The following is a 25,437-nucleotide window of genomic DNA, read 5'->3' as shown; positions in this document are numbered from 1 at the left end:
GATGGATCACTGGATGATGGATGGATAGATGGATGGATGGATAGACACATGGACAGATGAATGATGGATGGATGGATGAATACAATTGAAAACCAAGCGAAAGGGGACTAGAGGACAATACTTCTCCCACTCGGCGAAGCAGAAGGAAGCTGGATGCAGATTCTCTGCTAAGTGCAAACTCCCCTGGTCAGGATTCCAGGGAAAGCAGGGAACGGTATCCTGATTTTTAGGGGAGGGAATAAAGAAGTACCATGTGGCTGATGAGCTTTGAGGTAACTTAATAAAAGCAACAGCATGTAGGCTGATCAAGTCTGTTCTCTCTTCCCAGAAATCACCACTCTGCAGGGAATTTCATGTGCTCTATCCCAAACCACAGGTCTCTGAATTGGGGCCAACCACAAAATATACCCAGTGTGGTAAACTCCCTGACCAGTGGCTCCAGGACTGGGCCTAGGGACACAGCTGTGCCTGAGCCTGGTGTCTGGTCAGAGTCGACCCCAACCTATTCCCTGGGTGCTGTCTCAGAGTTCTGGAGCGCCTGCCAGGAGCCTTGAGCTTTAGGGGTCTTACCCTGCAGTTAATTTGAGAGATCTCATGCTGATCCACCAAATCCCATACTTTGTGAATTCTGATCAGTGGCTAGAGCCAGCCAGCTGGATTCTAGGGAAAGATCTGTGGGAAGCAGGCTCCTCTCCTCCCCGCTACTCTTCGGCCAGAGCATAGGGTTTCCCATTTCCTGTGGGCTAAGCAAGACTCGGGGATGAAGAACCCAGAAGTCTCAAGAGAGCGGCCACGGAGGCATGTGGCCCAGTTTTGTAATTTCCAGAGAAATTGTGAGAAAGAGGAAAAGGCACTAAAGCATGGTATCATCCCTAGCACACTTGGACACATCTGCTCATCTGCGTTAAGGTTCTGGGCAGCACAATGAGGTGTCCTGCCATCCTGGAGCCTTATTTGTTTGCTGGGAATGGGAGGTTGGGATGGCACTGGGGCCAGGGACATGCCCTTCTTTTTACTGAGCACTTACTATGCACCAGGTCAAGCACTCTGCCTGGGATAACACATGACCTGCACGGCACTTCAGCAAGTTCAGTATTATCGTCTGCCATTTCAGATACGGAACCTACAAGTTCACACACGAGAAGGGACAGAGCTGAGCTTTGAACTCAGTGAGACCCTGAAGTCCGTACTTCTTCCCCCCAACAACAAGGTGGAGGGCTCTCCCTGCAGCTGGGCAAACGTGGGCATCCTGGATATATTCCAGAATTGGCCAGACTGAACAGGAACAGGTTTTTGTGGTGGTCACTCCAGTCCTTGCCAGTCCGCCATGCATCAGAAGCAAACTCAAGCCTCCCCGCATTCCTGTGCTCCCGGGGCCTGGCCTGGTGGTCACGTGGGAGGAGGGATGGCTGGCAAAGAGCCCAGAGGGCACCTTGGGGCTTTCCCTTTGAGCATTTCGGAGACTTTCAGAGCTTGAAAGGGCCCTTAGGAATGATCCGAGCCAACCCCCTCCATCCACAGAGGGGATAACTGAGGCCCTCAGAGGACAAGGGCTTTGCTTAAGGTCACACAGGGCATGAAGAATGGAACGAGAGCAGAGGCAGCCTCCTGGCTCCGGCCCAAGGTCCCCTCCTCACCCTCTGCCTGTCTGGAACCATGACATTGGAGGCCTTTATATCAGATAGAATGAATGGTCGTCAGATTTAATCACTACAATGCTCCGAAGAACCAGGGGATAGGGTACGATGGGGAAGGAGGAAGGGGGCAGGGCTGCTCCCCAGCCCTGTCGCCTCCCCTCCCTCTGCTGGGGCATCAGAAGTCTCTGTGCAGTGGCTGAGCTGGGTCTGGCTGGTCCAGCAGGCGGGGTCAGGGGTCAAGGTTACCTACAGAACAGGTCCCAACACCCAGGAGAGCTCCCTATTTTCCTGGTCCCCTTGGAACAAGAGGTGCCTCTGTCCTTGAGACAAGCAATGATGGGGGAGGAGGCTCGCTCTCATTCTGCTGGAAGGCAAAGTGGGAGGAGGCTTGGACAGGGAAGCTAGGAATTCACTTCATAGCAGCACCATCTCACCTACCTCGGACCCACCTGCTAAGCTCCTGGGGACCTGCTCCCATGAGTATCCCCACCGGGAACTCTCTTGCTGCCCTGGGGCTAGAAACCCTGAGCCCCCCGCCCCCATCCCCAGGGAGCTGTCTCCCATGAGGGCTGGTGGGGAGGGGGGGCGCTCACTTCTGCACACACACACACACACACACACACACACACACACACGGGCTGGGTTCGAATCCCCGCCTCCCCACCTCCTAGCCCTGTGACCTTGAGCGAGTTGCGAGTTGCTCCTCTGCTGAGCCCCAGCTTTCTCTGGCTGTGAAGCTCGGCACCAATTCCTTCATCCCCAGTAATTGTGGGGATTAAACGTCAAGGCTGTCCCGGGCACAGAGGGGACCGGAGACGCTGCTTGGGTAATTATTCTCTTCTCGCCGGTTCCCTCCCTGCACACCGTGTCAAGGTTTTACAGGCATCCCCAGCCGTGACTGTAATTCACAGCCCCTGGTTAGATCACAGGGAAGAAATTATCAGCCCCTCCACCCAGATGGGGTGACCCAGTCCCCAGGAGGGTGAGGGGCATGTCCGGAGTCCCATAGTATTTTAGAAGCAGAGCAACCAGAACCCATGGTTCTCAAGTCCCAGGGCCGCCCAGCCCGGCCCAGCGGCGCAGAGAGGGAGGAGCTTAAAAGCCGGAAGCAACCAAGCCAGTCGCCGCTCTTGGCTGCACCAGGAACTCAGCACATGACTTTGGATGGTGACTTTGGGTGATGTGAGCTTTCGACTTTCTGAGTGATGGTTTCAGTGCCACGGGCCAGCCGTGTGACTCTGGGCCAATGACTTCACCCCTCGGTGCCTCAGCTTTCTCATCTGTGACATCTGGACTGGCAGGAGGGTTAGATGAGCTATGGCGTCAGGACACCTGACCTAGAGCTGAGCATGGGGTGAGTGCCCGATAAATGGCACAGTAGTCATGGTGGCAATGCCAGTAGTCAACCTCGCTGTTATTATTATTATTGTTGTTGTTGTTGTTGTTGATCACTAGGAAGAGAAGGAGGAGGGGACAGAACGGAATCAGCCTGGGGACTTCTCACCCATGAGACTGTTTTTGAGAGGAAGCCCTGGATGAATATATCAGGGATCCTTCTCGCCTTCTAGGTGGTAGGGATGTGAAGGGGCCGGACCAGTCACCCCCCCCGAAGACCCCAAAGTCCCGCTAACGGAGGACGCCCAGCGGGAAAGTCTGCGGCCATTGCTCCCAGAGGAGCTCAGCCCTCAAAGGGACAGAGGAGAGTTGGTGGCCGGTCCCCAGCCAAGCCTCAGGAGACCCGGATTCGTTGGCCAAAAGCCGGGGAGGCAGCCTCACCTTTAGAAACTTCTGGATCCTCCAGAGGAAAAACTGAGAGGAGAGGCCCGCTTAATGGCAGCACACGCTGTCAGGAGCCAGGAGAGAGAACCTAATGCTCTGCTATCTCTTAGCTGTGTGACCTCAGGCAGGTCACCTCACCTCTCTGAGCCTCTGTCCCTCAATTACAGGGATCTTCATTCCTGCCCTGCCCAGCACCCCAGGCTGGCGTGAGACCCATCGGGGACAACAGACGTGGCCCAGCTTTGTAAACGGTCGAGCACCTTAGGGTGAGGCGCTGCCCTTGTTAACCAGCAAAGGACCCTTCGTGGACAGACCAAGGCAGGTGTAGCATCGTGGAGGCCACTCTGGAAGGTCATTACCATTTGTGCTGGACTCTGCAGCTCGAGCGCCACGTGAGACAGAGCGTGAGCTGCCACGAAGCCCAAGCGGGGGAGGGAGAAAAGCTTCATCAGTAACACTTGTTTTCCTCGGACGCGGGGAGGCCAGAGAAACGCGCGATCCATCTAAACGCCCCTAACAAGCCCAGCCTGGCCGTGCCCCGCCAGCCCCCCACCCTGCTACGCCTCATGGACTCGTGGCAGCAGAAAGGGAGGGGGCGGAGGGCTCCATCAGGCCCCAGAACCAGACCTGTCTGGCCTCCCATCTCAGCTCCCCTTTACCAAGCTGCGAAACCTTAAGTAAGTTACTCAACCTCTCTGGGTCCGTTTCCTCGGCTGTGAACGAGAACGGCGACAACACCACTGGCCTCACAGGGGTGTTGGGAGGACTGAAAGAGCTAACGCGTGGGGCTTGCGTCGTTAGCAAGGTGCCGGGCACGAAGTAAGCGCCCCGCAGGCCCTGTGTCCTCACCGCCGGCCACCGGCCACGCAGACGCAAGAGGCTGCCTCCAAAAGCAGCGAGCTCACCGCCACCGGAGAGATTCAAGCTGTGGCTAAACAGCCACCTGTCGGGGACTCACAGCCAGGACCCAGGGTGACCGCAGGGAGGCGGCAGCCGGATCCGGCTTCCAGGCCCGGCTCTGCCGCTAAGTCACCGCGTGACCTTGACATACTACTTCCTGTCCTCCCGAGCCTCCGTTTTCCCAGCTCTGAAATGATGCCGTTGACCTAGGTGTCCCGTAAGGGCCATATCAGGCTCCAACCATCAAACTCTGTGACCCCGAGAAGGGAATCAGGGAAAGTTCCCAAGGCACCCACGCCTCTGCCAGGCTCCCTCTGCATTCCTCGCCCCCACGTTGCCCCGACCTGCCCCCACAGGTGGCCACCAGGGTCAGGGCCACGTCCCCCGAGGCTCCCAGCAGAGTCCTCCTTGTAGAGCCTGGCACAAGGCGTCCCCAAGCCCCATCACCGGCTGGGAGGGAGCAGGGTGTCCCTGGGCCCGGTGCCCAAGGGTGTCAATGATGGCAGAAAGCCCACACACACCCCGTGACCTCCAAAGGACCCTCCTCCAACTCGGCGAGGGACAGAGATGTTTACAAGCCCCAAAGCTGACCTGGATTCCGTGCGGTCCAATTCTGGCCCTCTGGGAAACGGGTGCGGGTGGCACAGGGTCAGGCGCCACCGGCGGGGAAGGGTCCTGTCCGTCACAGCCGCTGGCGGGGCAGGCAGGAGCCCAGGGGTCAGGCGCACTGGCTCCCCACGCTTCGTGTGCAGAGGACCAGGAATGTGAGTCATTCACCTGCCAGACCTGCCAGGCGGGCAGGCAGGAGCGCAGGAGGCGGCCCCTAGCAGCCGACAAGGAAGGGCTAGACTGGGTCAGGCCCATGGGCAGGGCCGGGCCGGGCCGGGCCAGGCAATCTGTCATCAGTCGGCCTGGGAGGACCAGGAAGTAGCCAGGGTGGGGAAAGGGAGGAGCAGCGTGAACAAAGGTGGGGGCCTCTAAGGGGGGGCAAAGGCAGAAGGTTTAACCACTGACAGCTGCCCACCGGCCCAGAAAGAAGCACAGGACATGGGCACAAGGGAGGGCTCGAGGTTCATCCACAGACTGGGAGTCTTTTAACCAGAGGAGGTGGAAAAGCACAAGCTTTGAAGTTGGAATTTCAAGTTTGAATCCCTGCCCTTTCCGGCTGCGTGACCTCATCTCCCGGAGCCTCAGTTTCCCCCTTGTCCCACCAGGATAACAACAATCGTCCTGATATGACGGGGTTCTCGTGAAGATTAAATGAGACCATAGGGAAAGGGCTCTGGAGTCCAGCTCCCGGGGGATAGACAATAACAATGGCTCTGATTACAAGGACACTTTTTTTTTTTTTCGGAGAACGACAGAGAGAGAGTGCAAGCTCCAGAATGAAGGAGGGGCAGACAGAGAGAGAGAATCCCAGGCAGTCTCCATACCCACCGAGGATCCCGACGTGGGGCTCGACCTCATGGCCATGAGATCATGACCTGAGCCGAAATGGTCGCCAGAAAGTCATTTACCCACAAATACTCGCTCTGCCAAATACAAGCCTCAGGCCTTAGATCCGGGCCTCAGCAAACCATAGCCCTCAGGCCAAATCGGGCCCATCCCCCGTGTTTGTAAATAAAGTTTTATTGAAACACAGCCACACCCATTTGCTTACTGTCCGTGGCCGCTTCGAAGAGACGATAGAATTTAATACCGACAGACTGTAGGGGCTACAAAGCCTAAAAGATTTGCCGTCTGGTCTCATAGCGAAAGTTTGCTGACCCCTGATGATGATGATGATGATGATGATGATGATGGAGACCATCCCGGGTTTGGGCTCGCACGTGTTTTATCCACTAAAAACTCTCCCCTTCATCTGAGCATCACAACAAGGTTTCCCCCCATTTTGCAAAGAAGGAAACAGGTTTCTGAGAGAGAAGTAAGTTGCCCGAGGTCACGCCGAGGGCGTACAAAATTGTGGCTATTTTGAGTTCGGGGCTGAAGGAAACCAAAGCCTCTGGTTCCACTAGTTACCCAAGCGAGCCCGGGGCGCAAAGGGTTCAGCAAGCCCTGGTGGGACTGAAGGTTCTGCACCACCGGAGAGAATCAACATACGCCTGACTCACTGGATTCCCTCCTGGGAGGCTGGCGGCCAAGAGCCAGCTGGGAGGTGCACAGCAGTGCGAGAGAATTAAATGAGATGGAAAGCACCAGAACAGCACCACTGACGCTGGCAGGAAGCCCTTGTCATCGTTAGAGCTTCGTTGGCTTTATTATTTGGGGCTTAAGGTATGAGTGAAGAGGCAGGTGGAGACGTGGCCCCTCCACCTGTGGACGTAGCGACGGGGAGAGCTCTTCCTTTAAGAGGCCCTGGCCAGAGTCAGGAAGGCGGGTTCCTGGTTCTGGGGCCCCTGCAAGGAGAAAAGCTGTCCACTACGGCTGCCCTTGCCTTCCTTCCAGCACCTTCCCTCGGCCCTGCTCAGGGGACAGGCTGCAGTCTCGTTCCCTTTGCCCGACGGCAGAGGGCCACCGTCTCTCCCGCCTCACCCACCCAGAAGGCCTGGCCTGGGCTCTCTGCTCCCAGAGAAAGCTGCCCCCCAAGGTCAGGGAAGGAGCACACGAGAGGCCAGAATCTTCCTCCATGTTTCTCTTTGGCAACCTGAACCTGCCCCCACCCACACCCCCGGCCCCCATCCTCTGAAGGGTATAAAGGCCTCTGGAATTTCCTCTCCTGCTCTCTAGAGTCTTGTCTTTCCTGCCCCCCTCTTCCCCCACCCACCCCCAAAGCCCAGGTGGCAGAGGGGGCAAACACTCCCTGAGCAGAATCCACGAGTTCAGAAAAACCTCAATAAACTCGCCTCCGCTCCTTTCTCCCCAAACCACCGGTCACTCTGGGAGGCCAGGGTAGCCTGTTTCTCCCCCATCTACTCGATAACCGGCCGCCTGAGCCACACTCTGTTGGGTGAGTTTCCGCCAGCATTCTGGAAGCACCTGTCGGCCAACAGAGGCTGTTGGCCGCATCACACTTTGCCAGCGGAGTCTGCTCGGCCACGAGTAGGGCATGACCACGGCCACGTGCCAGGCTTTCCGCCAGCTGAAGCCACGCTTTGATGTAGAAACGGTATGGAAGTGTCCACCATACGCCAGACCCTCTGCCGTAGGACTGGGTCCTTTCCGCCTTGTGTCCCTACCAACCCCCTGCCGTTCCCGCAGGCAGCGCCGAACGATGCCCAGGAAAGACGCGCAGAAGGAATGATTCTCCCAGGCTGCCCCGGACCAGCCTGTCTCCCCTCGGTGCTATCGACACCCTGGACCAGACCACCCTGGTGGTGGGGGCGTCCTGGGCCCTGCAGCCCATGTGGCAGCATCCCTGGCCCGTGCCCTCTAATGTCAGCAGCACCGACCCTTCCCAGCTGGGTGAACCAAAAATGGCTCCAGACATTGCCACTTGTCCCTCTTTGGTGGTGGGGGGGGGGCAAGCGGCCCCCGGTTGAGAATCCCTGCTCTGCGGTCATCAGCTTCATGTGGCCTCCTCACCAACGTACCAAAGAAAGCTCGGTGCGTGTTAGCAGCCATTTTGCCAGTAAGAAACTGAGCCTGGGTAACATCAAGAGACAGAAGTTGGAGAACGAGTGAGGGCACCCGGGGCAGAGGCGGGGCTGGACCGGGCCCCCCGGGTCCCGAGGGTCTGAGGCAGCCTCTGGCTGACTGGCCCCCAGAGCAAACAGGCCCCCCCGCACCAGGGCAAGATGGCGGCCTAACCAGGGCCCGACTCGTAGAGGCCCCCCACTTCCACCTGCCACCCTGTAAGCCAGAAGGCACAAAGCACGCAGATATGTTGAAATTAAAATAGCATCTTTCCGGGGGAAGGGGGTGGGGGGGAAACGGGCCAACTGGGCGAAGGAGAGAAGGAGCTACAGGTTTCCAGTCACGGAATGAGTAAGTCACAAGAATAAAGGCACAGCACGGGGGACACAGTCAACGGCACCGTGATAGCGTCGTATGGTGACAGATGGCAGCTACACGCGGTGGGCACAGCACAATGCACAGAGAAGCCGAATCACTATGTTGTACGCACGAAACTCACATACGAAAACATTCTTTTTAATTTTTTTTAACGTTTTTTATTTATTTTTGAGACAGAGAGAGACAGAGCATGAGCAGGGGAGGGGCAGAGAGATAGGGAGACGCAGAATCGGAAGCAGGCTCCGGGCTCCGAGCCGTCAGCCCAGAGCCCGACACGGGGCTCGAACTCACGGACCACGAGATCGTGACCTGAGCCGAAGTTGGACGCTCAACCAACGGAGCTACCCAGGCGCCCCGTGAAAACATTTTTAATAAAGATGTAAAATTCAATAAAAGCCTCTTTCTGAGTCTCCTAACCGACACATTCCAGAGAGGTCCATCGGAATGAAAATATTTCCATCTAGGGATGACCCAGCTTGGTTTCTTACGTAGGGACAGGCTTCTCAATCACCAACGACTCCATTTCCTTTCCGAGAATCACCCCCTCACCTCCCAAGAGCGGGTTGCAGCCGCCATGTTGTCGATACCCGTGTGGCCCAGGGCCAACGTGCGCGCACAGGACGGTCACCGTCTCTGCCTCAGAAGTTTGGAACCGGGACTCGGCTGGCGGCTGGAACTGAGTGCTTGCAACTCAAAAGCTGCAGGGTGACCACCCTCGGCCGCATGCCCAGAGATGGGAGAGTGGACCGACAAGACGTGGCACAACCACACCGTGGCGCTCGGCCTGAAGAAGGAACGACAGCAGGGGCACCTGGGTGGCTCAGTCGGTTGGGCAGTCGACTTCGGCTCAGGTCATGATCTCACAGTCCGTGAGTTCGAGCCCCGCGTCGGGCTCTGTGCTGACAGCTCGGAGCCTGGAGCCTACTTCAGATTCTGTGTCTCCCTCTCTCTGCACCTCCCCTGCTCATGCTCTGTCTCTCTCTGTCTCAAAAATAAATAAACATTTAAAAAAAATTAAAAAAAAAAACGAAAATCAGAGAAAGAACGTTCATGGGTCCTACTTTGTTTTGCAGGCTCTTTCCATCAGTTGGGGGAGGTGCAGACACCCCGAGTTCCTGGAAGAATAGGGTTTGGCTTTATGCTCACCGACCCTCACTATATGATCATCCGGGAACTGGGGGAAACACTGTAATGTATCATCTTATTTATCCTCCAGGATCGGAGAAGCAGATTTGATCACGCCCGTCTGGAATGTGAGGCCACTGAGGCTCCGAGAAGTAAGCAACTTGCCAAAAGTCACATAGCTCGAAGGTGGGAAAGCTGGAATTTGTGTCCAGGTCTTTTAATTTCTAGAGCCCGGGCTCTCACCCACAAGGAGACTAGGACTGTGGTACCGGGGCAGGAAGTCCAGATTCTGAGCGCGGGGCTCCCGACCTCCTAAGCCCCCTGCCTGCAGCCCTGAAAGTGGGAACAGTCAAGGCCATGAGACGTGCTGGCCTTCAGGTGCTACGTGGAGACAGAGGTGGGGACCCCATCCACACCCCATCGCCTTCTTTTAGCTTTGGCATTAGCTCCTCCAGCCCCGGGTCTCCTGGACCCCACCCTCCACCCCCTCTTCCAGCTCAGATGGGGGGGCCTCATTCCCAGGGGGTCCCCCCCAGCCCTCCAGCCACCGGCTTTAGGAACTCCCTGCCCAGCAGGAGCCCGGCCACGAGGCTCGGACAAGGTCTGTAATTACAGCAGGCAGGGATCAAACAAACCCAAGCTCAAATCTGGCTTCATTAGCAAGCTACGTGACCTCGGGCAAGTCACTTGACCCCCTGACCTCTGTGTGCTCCTCTGTAAGATGGAGATAATGACACTCGGCCACGAGGACTTCTGTAAAGAGCGAAAGAGCTCATTTCCATGAGGCGCTCATGGACATATTACAGTCTTCGCAGGCCCTTGCCAGTGTCCGGTTATTTTCATTATGGGATCCTAGAAAAACCTCACATTGCACGGACTTGGCTGAAACCTACCTTTGTATCTCTGAAGCTTTAATAAGCAAATGAGTTTGTTTCCTCCAAAGCATTTAGGCAATTTGTAATTGTGTAACCTCTCCGCGTGTTTACTTGGATTTCGTCTGTGCCCGCAAGTGTGCCTAAACTCCAGCAACGGAGCAACCTGCCTGCCTGATTCACCCGCCTCCTCCGGACCTAACCCAGTGCCCATTGTAGTCTTTTCACTAACATTTACTGAACGAATAAATAAACGTAAAAAATTTTAAGAAAACAAAAGCGGGGCCCCTGGGTGGCTCAGTAGGTTGAACGTCCGATGCTTGATTTCAGCTCAGGGCATGATCCCAGGGTCGTGGGATGGAGTCCCACATCAGGCTCGGCACTGAGCACAGCATCTGCCTAGGATTCCCCCTCCCTCTGCCCTTCTCCCCTACTCGTAGGCACGCACGCTCTCTCTCTCTCTCTCTAAAATAAAAAACAGGGGCCCCTGGGTGGCTCAGTTGGTGAAGCCTCTGACTTTCGCTCAGGTCATGATCTCATGGCTTCGAGCCCCGCGTCAGGCTCTGTGCTGACAGCTCGGAGCCTGGAGCCTGCTTCCGATTCTGTGTCTCCCTCTCTCTGCCCCTCCCCAGCTCACGCTCTGTCTCTCTCTCAAAAATAAATAAACATTAAAAAAGAAGAAGAAGAAGGATTTGAGAGGCATGCCTGTGACCACACAGAGGCAGAGCTGGGATTTGGAGCTTCTGTCTTGTTCTAGTGTGGGGCCCGTTTGCGCAAATGTCAGCCCATCAGAGGTCCATCCCAGGCTGGGGTGCCAACAGCTGTGTCCGGGTGGAGGCGTTAGTCAGTGTTAGGGGCTGGTGGCACTGGGACTTGGGGCCATCTGTCAGCTGCCTGGACCCAGGAAGGAGGATCCAGCCCCTCTCTGCTACAAGAGACGATCAGGGAATCGAGGCCTAGTCCAGAGAAGCTAAGGCAGGCACTCAGGTACACTGGACAGTTAAGGCAAGGGGGGCCTGGAGGTTCCTTCCTCCGGGTCATTGGAAGACAGAGGCTGCCAACCCCTGCACGGGCCAGACCAGCACTGACAGGTCACCAGCTGCGGCAGCGCACAATTTAAGGGCCGCCCCCACGTGTAACCTGTCTGCATGGTGCCCCTGGGGTCATGCAGCGCCTGGCCCACGTGCCCACACGTGGTGGCCCTGACATCAGGCACCCTGGCTGCACCAAAGGCAAGGCTCGCCGGCATCCTGGAAAGCCTAGAGGCTGATTCACCGAAACAGAAGTCCTGCTCCCCGAGGCCCCCACTCTCCCCTCACCCCTGCCCTCTGAACCCTGTGTGTCCCGATGGCCGCGGCAAGCTGTGCCTTCAACAGGTAATGTTGCTTCTCCAAAGACTTCCAGTCAGGCCCCAGGATCACAGATCAAGCCTGAGAGGAAGGAATGTTCAAGAAGGAGAAGTGATTTCTATGGCCAAGAAAGTTCCTTGGTCGGGGCCCCGGGACATTCTACCCATCCCCCACCACCCTCTAGACAAATCTCAGCCGGTCATTGAGGCCACCTCCATGTTCCTGGGGGCTGCGCCCACCGTGATGTGGCAGTGAGAAGGCTGAGGCAGGGTGGAAGGAGAGAGGAGGGTGAGTGAGGCTGGCCTGGCGGGGTCCCCGCTGGGGCATGGGGAGGGAAGTGAGGGGGCAAGGCAGGCGTTGTCACAGCTCCTGTGTGGCCAAGCAGTGAGGAGCAGAGAGGACAACGGGAAAGGCGGTGTAACCCCAATTTCCTCCTTCCGAGACCAGATGGCAGTGCCCCTCCCACATGGACACAATTACGATCCAACATGGCGCCCACACAGCAAACAGGGAGCCTCGGGCAGAGGCCTCAGTCGAGTGGGGCGTCTCGTAATGACAAGGGGGGTTTTCAGAAACCTCACGTCGTAGCCACAGGAGGACAGTCCCGGGAGGCCTGTTCTGGGGACTGCATCCAGCAGCTGTGATGGGTTGCCCTCAACCACCCACACTGTCCCCAAGCCCCCAGGAGACCCCAGGGGACAAGCTCCCCGGGCTCAGGGAGCACCCGCAGCAAAGCAAGCGGCTGTGGCTGACCACCTACTAAGGTGCCAGGTGCTTGGCCACGCCCAAAGACGCCCCGGCACAGACACTGTCGGCGTCCCCACTTTCCGGATGAGAGACTGAGGCCCCGCGTGGCAAAGTGCCTCGCCCGGAGTCAGGAAGGCACAGCCTGCCCTCAAGGAGCTTGCAGTCAGCCTTGGGAGGTGGGGTTTCCACCTGAGAAGAAATTGAGTGGCGTTCTGGAAACTTGGGGATCCTGTGGCCCAGCCCCCTTGCTCTCGTGTCTGGGAAACCCCAAGTCCAGGCGGGGGATTTGCTCGGTCTCACAATCCAGCCGGCCGCAAAACCAGCGCCGGACCCCCCGCCCACGGTGCTCCCCGAGGGGGTGCTGAAGGGCTGGCACAGCTGGTGGAGAGCCGGAAAGCCATCAACAGGGTGTCGCGGAGACTGCGGGGCGGGACCGACGCGGTGTGGACACAGCTGGGGGCCCCCTCCAGGGCTCCTTGCTGGGCGACTGTGTCCAGAGAGGCCATCGGGGTCGTCCTCCCTCGTCCCCTCCTAACCCACGGAGGACAAGGGCATTGGGCGCCCCCTGCTGGCCACCAGGGGCGTGTTCTCCAGAACGAGGACAGGAAGCTCGCAGGACCACAGACACCCAGAGTTTGCCCACGAGGTGGTGATGGGACGCTGGGGGCCAGGGCTCATCAGAGCCTCCAGCCCAAGCCCATTGGAGCTCCACGTTCTCCGTCCCAGCTTCTCATGGCCCTCGGGGCCGACCTTGATGGTCTGTAACCACGTCCACAAATTCTGGCTCTCTGGTCATGGAGGGACAGGGTCCAGGCCTGAATCTGGGCAGGCTGGTGGCTGGTTCGAAGCCGACAGGATGCCGTGGCACCAGCGATGCCGGGGCAGAACAGGCCGCCTGACCTCCACCTTGTTGGCTGGGACACTCACCTGTGGAGCCACGACGTGAGGCACCGCCGACCCCGAGGCCACCAGGGCCACGAGAAGGGGTCGTGTGCCAACGCTCTGGTCAACAGCCCGACCGAGTCTGGCACCCACTGCCGGACAGGGAAGAAGGGAACGGCTGTTGTGTCACCCCCAGCTTTTACTCTTTTAGCCTCTGGGGCCCCGGATATGACAGAGCAGAGACGAGCCGCCCCGTTGTACCCCGTCCGATTCCAGAGTCTATTATTAGCCCCACAAAATGGTTGTCTCCTGCCATGAAGTTTCGGGGTGGTTCGTTACACAGCAACAGCTGATCGGAACACCACCGTCCACACCGCGTTCTCCCCGAGCCCCCAGGTGTGGAAAGGGCACTGTTCTCGAAACCAGGCGATCAGTCCTACAACCCTGAACGTGTCCCTAGGCTTCAGATCCCACACTTGGAGAGTTGGAGTAGGAAGTCCAACCTGCCCATCTCTCAGGGGGTGGTGTTGGGGTGTGTGTGTGTGTGTGTGTGTGTGTGTGTGTGTGCACGCACGTGTGTGTTTCGGGGAAGCTCAGACAAGCCCCAGGATGTGAAAGCCCTTTATAGCACAGAGGTTAACAGTGAACACCCCGGGCCAGGCTGCCCGTCCCGGTTCTTTCACCAGCCGCGTGACCTTGGACGGGACACTGAGCTTCTCTGTGCACCTGTTCCCACTTGCGTAAAAAGGGGATGATGACAGAGGGCTGCGGAGAGGTTTCCGTAAGAAATGCTCACACAGCTCTAGGGTATGTGGGTGCATTCACTCTACTGAGAGTGCGGGCGATGGTGGTGAGGGTTGCAAATGGCTTTGCAGGGGCTTTGCAGGTTGAGCGCCCGACTTCGGCTCAGGCCGTGATCTCACGCTTTATGAGTTCGACCCCCGCGTCGAAGGCTGGGGCCTCAATGACACATAGCAGGTGCTCAATAAACAGAGCTGCGATTATCCCGTCTATGAGCATGGCTTTCACTCCCCTTTCGGTTTTCCCGGACTTGAAAAGCAGAGAACAACAGCTAAACGCGTACAAATGCTGTTCAGCAATTATTTCCGGCTCTCTCTCCGGGTAGGAAGGCTGGCACCTCCTGACGCCCCGGGCGGGTGCTGGGAACGGAGGGGCCCTGTTTGTCACCTCCGAGCGGAGCATTCAACTGCCAGAGCGAGACCCTGCCCGGTCCCTCTGGCACACCAGCCCACCGCTCAGGACGGGGAACTTCACCAGCCTAGGACTCTACCCGACCACAATGAGCGGAGTCCCCAACCCGAAGCAGTCCTTTGTTGTTTCCGTCATTTAGATTTGGGAGAGGAGCGCCTGGTGGCTCAGTTGGTGGAGCGCGTGACTCTTGATCTTGGGGTTGTGAGTTCGAGCCCCAAGATGGGTGTAGAGACGGCCTAATAAAATCTTTAAAAAAAAAAAAAAGAAAAGAAAGAAAAGAAAGGATTTGGGAGTTGCTTCTATGGCAGTACAGCAGCCCCCATTCCACTCCTCATGTCAATCCTCTGCGACTTCGGCTGCTTGCAAGCCCATATCACAGCTAAAGAAATCGAGGCTCAGGGCCACTCAGGTGGCTCAGTCAGCTGAGCGTCCAACTTCAGCTTAGGTCATGATCTCGCGGTTCGTGGGTTCGAGCCCCGCATCAGGCTCCCTGCTGACGGCTCAGAGCCCGGAGCCCGCTTCGGGTTCTGTGTCTCCCTCTCTCTCTGCCCCTCGCCCGCTCACACTCTGTCTCTCCCTCAAGAACAAACATTAAAAAAATCTTAATTAAAAAGAAAGGAAATCGAGGCTCAGCGAGGGTGAGCAATTTGACCATGATCATTGAACTATAAATGGCTGTCTCAACAAATGATGGCCGCATAATAAAAGAAAAAATTTAATGGCTGAAGATGATAAGCCTGTACCGTAGCTCACGGTCAGCCGTGCGGCTCCTCCGGTCGGGACTACGCAGAGTTGATCTCAGCTGGACTTGGCTTGCTCGCAAGGCTGCCGTCTGCTGGTTTCGGAAGCGCGTGCTCGGGATCCTGTCCTCCACGCGGCCCTCATGGGCCCCAGGCTCGTGTCACGTGATGGTCACAAGGGTCCGAGAAGGAACGTGCGAGCGGGCAGAACCTCCTGACCCCCTGACTTAGAAGTCACTTGTCCTTCTGTCTACCATGTTCTTTGGGTCGAGGCAAGGAATAGAAAAACTGACTCCACGACGCCGGGCGAAACGGAGCGTGGTGGGTGTTTTGGTCACTTATACGGTGGTTGGGCCAGGATTTGAATGCAGGCCTGTCGCTTCACTGTTACTGCCTCCTACTCTTTTGCCCGCCCCCCGCCCCCGAATCATCCACACTTGCTCAGTATTCAACTTGAGCCTCTGTCCTTTCCAGCTCAGGCCTCTAAGGTGGAGGCGCCTCACCGAGAACCCTAGAGGCACAGCTTATTTCCATCGATTTTCCCGGCCACCCACGGATGTGTTAGATTCCTACTGGCCCTGCCTTCTGCCAAGCTCAGGGTCATCCTGAGAATTAAATTCACAGCCCAAACAGCTGGGGCGCACCCAAGACATGGCAGAAACAGAAAGCAAGTTGGAGGGGGTGCTGAAGCCAACGGCTTGGAGGGGGGCCCGCTTCCCAAGAGGCCAGTGATGAGCATAATTGGTCATTGCCAGCCGCAGTGCGGTCCCCACAGAACTGTCCTCACAGAGATCGGTAATCAGACGCAGCTGCGGCTCCGCTGGGGGCCAGGGAGCAGCAGGAGGGTTCTGCAAGGCGCACGGCGCCCCCTGGCGTTGTGCACTGAGCACTACGCCAGGATGGCGGTCAGGGTCAAGGGCGAGACTTGGTTCCTATTCTTGCTGCCGAACCCCCTGGTCTTACAGATGTGGCTCTTGTGCAAGTCATTCCACCTCCTGGGGCCTCAGTCTTCTTCCCTACAAATGGGCATGATGATGCTACCTCTCACTGTTCACAACCGTAAAGGGCCAGTGTTCTGAGCGGCTTCCCCCTCGTCCCGAGGGCAGTAGCCCCACCTCTCGACTCAGAGACAGGAGCACGTGAAGCTCGGGGTCAGGCCCGCAGCTCATGGCGAGAATCTACACGGGATCCTTGAACAACATGGGTTTGAACTGCACGGATTTGGAACGTCCATGTGGATTTCTTTTCTCAATAGATACAGTACAGCACTATAAATGTATCCTTTCCTCTGTCGAGGAGCAAGAACTCCCGTCCCCCTTCCGGAGTCCTTCCGGCTGGACCAAGAATCAAATTGACTTGAGACAGATTAATGGGAGAAGATAAAATTTAATAGAGTGCGTACGGGGAATCCACACAGACACGGAGATTCCAGAGACAGTCGGGCACGATGAGATACGCACATCGTTCTGAGCTAAAGAGAAGGGGGCAGGGGGCAGGGACTTCGGAGGAAAGAAATGCATCTCACAGGGCGATAAGAGGAGATGTTTGGTAATTAGATGTCTCTCCTGCCATATAGATGGGTCACTCAGATAAAATGTGTCTCCGATAATAGCCCTGCTTCTGGGAAAGACCCCAATTTACATGCTTCTATGTAGTTAAGGGAGGGGCAAATATTTCTCTCGAGACCTCAGGGTCTCAATTGCCATCGGCTCAAAATAACCTTCGTGCCAGGGGCGCCTGGGTGGCTCAGTCCGTTAAGTGTCCGACTCTTGATTTCGGCTCAGGTCATGATCTCAACGGTTTGTAAGTTCAAGCCCCGCATCAGGCTCTACGGCACAGAGCCTGCTTAGGATTCTCTCTCTCCCTCTCTGCCCCTCCCCTGCTCACTCTGTCTCTCAAAATAAATAAATAAATAAAATTTTTTTAAATAAAAAAAATAAAATAATAAATAAAATAAATAAATAAATAAATAAATAAAATAAAACTAAAAATTAAAAAAATTAAAAAAAAGAATCTTCATGCCAAAGTGGACCATCTTGGGGCGGTCTGCCCTCGGCCCTCCACACTCCCATTTGGTTTAACATTTTCTTTTCTCTGGCTTGCTTTATCGTAAGAATACAGCGTATAATACATACAACACACAAAATATGTGTTAATCGACCGCTTGTGTTATCGGTAAGGCTTCTGGTTAACAGGAGGCTAGAAAGAGTTAAAGTTTGGGGGCATCAAAAGTTGTATGCAGATTTTCCACCGTGCGGGGTGTCTGTGCCCCTAACCCCCACGTTGTTCAAGGGTCAACTCTAATCTTGTGTTGTTTAACTGAAGACAACACAGAATCTCGAAAGCAACGGCAAAACACACACCTACAACATGTGTTTCACATTTTTGAGTCTCCCTGCATCACTATGAGGAAACTGAGGTTCAGAGAGGTTCGTTCGCGTGCCCGATATCACACAGCCGGTAGGAAGTAAAGTCAGGGTTCAAAGCCAGACCTTCAGGCTCCAAAATGTGGACTTTTGTCCTTGATGGAGATGTTGCTCTACCAACCTGCCTGGAGAGGGAAGGAGAAGACAAGGATTTTTTGTTTATTTATTTTTTTCGTCTCCTTTAGGTAGATGGAGGCAGCATACAGTTCAGCCCGCCCCCATCCCCCAGTTTGGCTGGAAGGCTGACCTGGCCCCCAGCCTCCCTGCTGCCCACTGCCTCCCCCTCCCAACCCCAGGAGCAGGGTTCATCCGGGGATCAGGGCAGTCTCGTTTCAGGGTGGGGTAGGCAGGGTGGGGTAGTTGGGGGGGGCACCCCAGGCTCCCACTCCTGCCGCGAGCTGCAGCCTGACTCAGGGGAGCCAAGTTTCCAGACGCACTGGCACCCCAGCTCAGGCCAAAAGCCTCGACCGACCCTTCCCAGAAGCTGGGACACAGACCGTAACCCCACCAGGAGCATTAGGTCTGGGGGAGCAGGGAGAACGTAGGAAGGCAGGGAGGAGCTGCCTTTCCCCTGGAGCCACAATCAGCTGGAATGTAAACCCGGACCTTGAGTATGATCATCACCACCAGGTAATAATAACAATAAAGGGAAATTATAATATAGCACAACCACATGCCCCACACTGTTCTTGGGTGTTTTACATGTATCGTCTCAATTTTCACAACTGCCCTATGGAAGGGGTGGTTAAAATTATCCCCATACCACAGATGAGAAAACTGAGGCACAGAGAGGTGACGTCACGAGTTCGTGGTCACCGAGCTAGTCGGTGGCGGACTCACGAATCCTGACCCAGGCGGGGCTAAGGGTTTCACATGATCATTTTGTTAAATACAAAATCCTTAGGGGCGTTATTATAGCCAGTTTGTAGAAGAGAAAAATTGAGGGTCTGAGGGGCAAATCGCCAGACCCAAGATCACACAGTTAGGAATGTATGGGCCAAGTCCTGGGCTCTTAACCACAGGTGACCTGGTTTCCAAACAGCAAGGGAAGCCCCTCTTCTTTGTCCAGATGCCTCCTGAGGGCAGGGGCGGAATCGTGGAGCTGAGGCGCCCTCTGCTGGCCTCGGCGAAAAGGACACCAAGAGGACTAGGGATGCTGAGCCCATTAAGGGCTTGATCCCTTCCCTGATGGGCGCGCAGTCCCCTGAGGGGAAATGGATCTTTTAAGAGAGGGGTAAGCACAGGACTCGGGAGCAATACCCGACCAAGACTGGGTGGTCTGGAAAGGCTTCCTGGAGGAGGTGTCCTGCATTGAGAGATGGGTAGCCTGATTCAGAAATGCAATTCACTGAGGCCAAAACCGTTTAGGTTCGAGCGGCCAGAGCCACCGGCAAGGGCCACCCTGAAAAGCTGGACTCCTGGTTTCAGCTCAGGTCATGGTCTCAAGGTTCGTGAGTTCCAGCCCTTCATCAGGCTCCTCGAGCCTGAGGACAGAAGAGGAAATCCCGGTCGGGTGGGGGAGGTGGAGGAAGGTGCTGCGCGGGCTGAGCAGGCAGAAACGGGAACCACAAGTTGGAGGGAGCCTCAGCAAAGGCAGAGGGAGAGAAGTAGGAGCTGGGCCGCGATCTGGCCGCCTGGGAACTTGTCGGAAACGCAGATGATCGACCCCCAGGTGCAGCTCAGAGGACCACCGCTCTGAGCCATCCCTGAGAGTCCTGCTCCGATCCGGACTCCCCCAAACCAACTCCCTGCTAGTTCCCTTCACAAACCAGGTGAGGGGCGCCTGGGTGACTCAGTCGGTTAAGCGTCCGACTGGATTTTGGCTCGGGCCACAGTCTCACAGTTCGTGAGTTCGAGCCCCGCGTTGGGCTCTGCGCTGACAGTGCAGAGCCTGCTGGGGATTCTCCCTCTCCCTCTCTCTGTGCCCCCCCCCCCACCAAAATAAATAAACTTAAAAAAAAAAAAAGCAGGGGAGCTCGCGAGCACACAGTCTGGCCTGCATTCTGAGAACCGCGTGGCCCTATATCACGATTTTGTGGGTTCCTAGTAACATGCTGACATTCGCTGCAGGGTCGCCCCGCTGGACCGTTCTCCATCCTCCCACAAAGCACCGGCGGTGGCGCACCTGCGCTCCAGACCCGGAGACAGGGACTCACCGAGCTGGAGGAACTTGGCCCAGGCTCCCAGAGCAAGGACTCAGTCCGGCAGCAGCAGGTTCTGGAACACAGGTGTCCCCACTCCTTCCCACTGCCTGGCCCTGAGCTGGACCCACTGCATGCGCATGACGAGCTCTTCTCTGCCCCCCACCCTTGGTTTCCTCGTCCTTGCAATGATGGAGTGCCAAAAAGATCGTAAGCTCCTTTCCCGTTCTAAAGCTAGCGGAAGTCCTACTGCCGGGGACCCTGCAGTCACGCCTTCCTTCTGGCCACAACCGTGCAGAGCGGGAGACAGGCTCCTGCGGGTTAGGAGGAAGTACAGAACGTGCCGGTAAGTGCCGGGGAGAGAGAGACAGCAGAGAAGGGGACAGGCGTGGGTGGCACTTTTGTTTCGGCTGCCTGAAGGAGGTGACATCTGAGCGGAGACCGAGGGCGACGAGGGCTTGGAGGAACTCAGGGGTATGTGGGAGCAACACATTCCAGCCAGATGGGACAGCGAGGGCATCATCTCTGAGGCAGGAGCTTAGCCTGTCCAAGGGGCAGGAGGAGGCCGGGCAGCTGGACCAGAGAGAGCAGGGGTAAAGCGAAGCGGGAAGACGATAAGGAGTGTAGGGAAAAATCACGAAAGACCGAAATGTCATGAGAGTCTCGACTGGCTGCCCGCCTACCCGTTTCTGGCCTCTAAGGTAACTTGGGACTCTACCCGATAGTGACGCACATCGCGTGCATTAAAATGTAAATTGTGTCCTGGGCGTGCGATTGATTTAAAGGTTCACCTGCATGGAGATTGGGTAGGTCGCACTGAACTAGTTGGGGGCAGGAAGGGTTTGCCTGGATAATACCATTGGATGGACGGACAGAAGGAAAGGAGGGAGATGGGAGGGAAGGAGGGAGAGGAGGAAGGAGGGAGGGAGGGGAGGAAGAAAGGGAGGGAGGGGAGGAAGGGTTTGGCTTTTCAGCGCTTCAAATCCAGGAGCTTCCAGAACAAACTAGAACCTTGGGCCCTTTATCAGAACCCAAAGGAGAAGAGGCCTCACACAGACCAGTCCTGGGGGCTAATTATTTGATGTGTCTGGCTCACGTCTCTCAATCCATACGAGTCAAGTTGCGGTCTAACCTGTTCTCTCTCTGCTGCTTGTTCAAAGCAACGTGCGCTCTTCCTATGGCCACGGTGCCACCTGCAGACGCCCCCACCCCCACCCCACCCCACCCCCACCCCCGAGAGTGGTGTTTTAGGGGTTTGCGGGGGCCCCGGGGGCACAACGCACTGTAAAGTAACGAAGGCAGAATTGAGCACACGAGCCTCTTCCTTCGCAGCCACCGCGCGTGCGTTCATGCTCGCTCGTGCGCGTGCTTCTTTAATCTTCCCCAGACATTTTGCAAGAAAACGTCAAACTTCGGAGGAACACTGGAGCGGGTCCGGCACCAAAGCAAGAAGTCAACAGAGGACGTCTCCGGATCCCAGCCCTTTGCTCCTTCGTCCTTCCTGGCTCCCAGTGCTCCCCGCACAGCATAAACACCCGACGTGAATTCGCCCTCACACCTGCGTGGGGGGAACGACCTTGACGTTTGGTTTTGTCTCTGCAGAGTTCAACATCATGAGGCCATTAGGCGGCCAGGCTCAGCATCGCCGTTCGGAGCTAAAACGGAGAGTTAGCCTCTACGGGGCCAGCCGACGACGGGCCACACGCGCGCTGCCTTCTGGGCACCTCCCATCCCTGGGTGCCTCGGAACCTCAGGGCTCAGAGAGGCTAACGGCGAGCTGGAGGTCACACGGCCATCTTCTGCCAGGCCAGGATCGGATGGATGCCAGACTCGCCCTCCTTCCCCTTCCCTGGGGAGATTTGGATCCGTGTTCATCAACCGCGACATCGCTCTCTGGTCGGCCCCTTCAACGGTATAGGGGGGGCCAGGTAAGTCTCTCGGAGCCCCCCGTCCCCCACTGAGAGTTTATAACAGCGGGGAAAAAAAAAAAGCTCTCTCTGGAAAAAAAAAACCCTCTAGATAGGAAACACGTGCCCATAAAGTGGGTTTCAGGGTAGCGATCAAAGCTATACATCTGGTTCTGGTCACCTCCCCCGTCGGGGCCCCACTCCAGCCCCCCCTTCCTGCTGCCACAGATGAAAATAATCCTGAACAGTAACTCCGTGGTGCTCAGCTGGGGGGGGGGGGGGGTAGGCGATCGTGCTCCCAGGGAACATCTGGCAGGTGTCTGGAGACGTTTGGTGGTCAGGTGGGAGAGGCAGATGTTATCGGCACCTAGCTGGTGGGGGCCAGGGAGGCTGTGCCACGTAGCACGATGGCCCCCACGAAGAAGACCCACCCGGCCCCCAATGTCAGGAGGGCCTGAGCACTCTGCACTGCGAGGGCTATTTGCATACCCAGGGGCCATTTTCAGGAGCTAAGTGGGGAGGAAGGATCCTTGGCGAAGAGAATGGTTCCGAGTGAAGACAAGTTTCTCCGGGTTTATCCACAACGAGAGGCAAAGATCCCCACCCTCGCACCCATTTCTTGGCCCTCAGCTCGAAGAAAACCACTGGACGTCTCCTCCTTTACCTCCGGCCTTAGATGTGTCATCCCAAAGTCAAGACTGCGGGGCATGAGATCCAACCGGTCAGGGCCACCCGCCCGCCGCCTTCCAAACCCTCCCTCGTCACTTACGCGTCCCCGGTGCCGGGCTCGGCCTGGCACCGTTGACAGAAATGGCAAAGCACGTGGGTCCCACCCCCAAAGAGGTTACTTCTTCCCTCAAGGAGACGGTCACGGTCACGGAGAGACATTACCCCCTACAAGGCGGTTTCTCCTGTAAAAGAAAAAAAATTAGTCATGGCACTTGTCAAAGGGCAGCAAGGCAGGCTTGACTCGGGGGCACTACGGCCGTGAACGGAGGGTTCCGTTGCAGGGGACTCTGCAGGTGGGGACAGAGACTGGGCTCAAGCAAGGGACCCAGCGAGGGAAGGTGGGCAGGCAAGGACATGGAGCAGGGTGGGTGTGGATGGATGGAGAGTTTCCAAGAGGAAACATCGGGGGTGGGGGGGGGCGGGGGTGGGGGCGGGATTCTGGCTTAAGCAACAATGAAGGAAGAGGGCACACTTGTCTTCCTTCCGAACACTTCTGGGCTCGGGGCACCAAACGTGTGGGAGACACCAGCCACGCGTCCTGCGATGTACCTCGTTCCGACGCTACCTACCTGGAGGGCATCAGATCCCAGCCGGGCAGGGCTCCGTCCTAAAAGACTGCCCCCGCTTCAGAAGCCAACCGCGGGCCAGGTTGTCACCTGCACCCCCGGCCCGGCTGGCTGCAGGTTGGAGGTTCCCCACCCCCTCCTCGGGTTGGGTTAATTTGCTCACAGAACTCACAGAACGTGACGTACTCGATCGCTGAGTTATCACAGGATGTAGCTCCGGAAGAGCTGGATAGGAGGGAGGGGGCGTGGGGCAGGGTGTACGGGAAGGGGTGGAGCTTCTGAGCCCGCCCTTCCCCCCCCCAGGGACCATCCCTCCCCCACCCCAGCACCTCCACACCCACCAACCCAGAAGCTCTCTGAATCTCGGGACCCTGAGCCCTGTCCTTTGGGGGCTTTTTGGAGACTTCATTACATTGGGATGGATGAAAACATTGGCCATAGGTGATGGAACGCCTTCTCCAGCCCCTCTCCCCACCCCGAGGTCCTGCGGGCAGGGCTGAACGTCGGAAGCTTCCAAGCTTGTTAGTTTCTCCCAGCACCCAGCCCCCATCTCAGGGCCTTTCTAAAACTGACCTCAGGGGCGCCTGGGTGGCGCAGTCGGTTAAGCGTCCGACTTCAGCCAGGTCACGATCTCGAGGTCGTTGGTTCGAGCCCCGCGTCAGGCTCTGGGCTGATGGCTCAGAGCCCGGAGCCTGTTTCCGATTCTGTGTCTCCCTCTCTCTCTGCCCCTCCCCCGTTCATGCTCTGTCTCTCTGTGTCACAAAAATAAATAAAAAAGTTGAAAAAAAATTAAAAAAAATAAATAAATAAAACTGACCTCAGTAACATAAACTCAGGGGTGGCTGAAAGGCACCTGTCACAGGTAACAGAAGACCAAGCCATTTCAGGAACTGAGGACAGAAGTAAATATCACAACAAAAGATGCCCCTGCCGATGGCTCTTCTATAGGAAATTGCGAGGGTTTCAGGGTCTCTGGGCCAGAACCGGAGGAAGACCACATGCATTTCTTATTCTAAATTGCCCTATCACACACCCACCTAGTTGGAGTCCCACTGAAGGCAGGCCAGGGTGACCAGACGTCCCCAGGGCGGTGGCGGGGCGTGAGGAACCCCAGCGGACATGGGGGGTGATCAGACGTGGCGAATGAGGGCTCCTGGCTGAGCCGGTTCAGCAGGGTTCTTGCAGAGGACGCAGGGACAGTGCAGAGACGCTGGAACGTGGAAACCCAGAGGTCAGCACCTCACGGGGAAGGAGTCAGAGGGAGCTGAGCAGGATCTGGGCAAGGAGAGGCTCGCTGTCACCGCCAGCTGCTGACCCCTGGGCGATGGGACACAAAGTGGCAAAGACCCAGAGCCCGGAGTCTGGTGACATGGGCAGAAGACAAATGAAGGTCCAGGTGATGCAGGCCTGAGAGAATGGCTTCCTGGAGGAGGCGGCATAGATGGGACTGGGGAGCAAGGAGCAGAAGTCCTAATGCCCTCGACGGCCACATGGCGGGGGGAGGCCATCCCCGCTCTCTGGCGACCTCATGGTCAGATGACAAAGGGTTAGAGCCCCGGGAGCCTTACTCATCACAAAAAGGCACTAAGAGGGGCGCCTGAGTGGCTCAGTCGGTTAAGCGTCCTACTCTTGATTTCAGCTCAGGTCACGATCTTGCGGTTCGTGGCATCGAGCCCCACCTCGGGCTCCATGCTGACAGTGTGGAGCCTGCTTGGGATTCTCTCTCTCCCGCTCTCTCTGCCCCTCCCCTGATCTCTTTTTCGAAAATAAGGAAATAAACATTTAAAGAAAAAAAAAGGCACTCAGAAGCTGGATGCAGGAAAGGACGCCGACCTTGGCAACCGGGGAATCAAAGTCTTATTCCTAATTTTGCCATCAGCTGGCTGTGCCACCTTGGACCAGAAACCTCCCCTCTCTGGACCTCACTTTTTCTCCTGTGAAATGTGAGCCCTGAGCTGGCGAAGCTGCGAGCAGCTGTCTAGATACCATCTGAGGGGCTGTTCCCTCGGAGATCCTATGTGGTTTCGAGGCTCTAATGATGCGCCTGCGCTGAAGCGAACGACTCACGTGACTCCGCATCCAGGCCAGACCTCTTCCCAACTCCGCGCTCGGGGCCAGCGGCCTGCTCCCGTCTCCACGTGGACGTCCCGTGGCATCGCAGGTCAACGTGTCCCAAACTGAGCTCCCCAGGGGTCCCCTCTTCTCATCCGCTGCCCTCCCCCACCACTCCAACCTGCTTCTACCCCGTGGGTCTCCCCTCTCCTCTGATGACAGTGACTCCGTGCTTAGGCTGAAAATTACAGTCACCTTTGTGTTTTGCTCCCGCACCCCGCAATCAATGAATCCAGTGGCCCCACCTTCAGAACACATCTGAAAACAACCGTTTCTTGCCATGCTCGTGGCTCACTTGGATTGTCACACGGGAATCCTAACTGATTTCCCTGCTGTGTCTCTTGGCTCCTTCTCGACACAGA

The 25,437-nt window shown here is 56.7% G+C and overlaps 1 protein-coding gene across 1 annotated transcript in view; it reads right to left on the bottom strand.

Moving 5' to 3' along the window:
- Positions 1 to 5,065, bottom strand: part of ARHGEF10L (Rho guanine nucleotide exchange factor 10 like) — a 160,412-nt gene extending 155,347 nt beyond the window's left edge. Inside the window, exon 1 of the mRNA XM_086715822.1 lies at positions 4,908 to 5,065. The gene's annotated coding sequence lies outside the window, so the exon portion shown is untranslated. The remainder of the gene's footprint in view (positions 1 to 4,907) is intronic.
- Positions 5,066 to 25,437: the final 20,372 nt, after the last annotated feature.

The sequence above is a fragment of the Puma concolor genome, chromosome C1 (genome assembly GCF_028749965.1).
Source record: "Puma concolor isolate L17-30 chromosome C1, mPumCon1.1.hap2, whole genome shotgun sequence".
NCBI lineage: Eukaryota > Metazoa > Chordata > Mammalia > Carnivora > Felidae > Puma > Puma concolor.
This window is presented reverse-complemented; position numbering and strand designations above follow the sequence as displayed.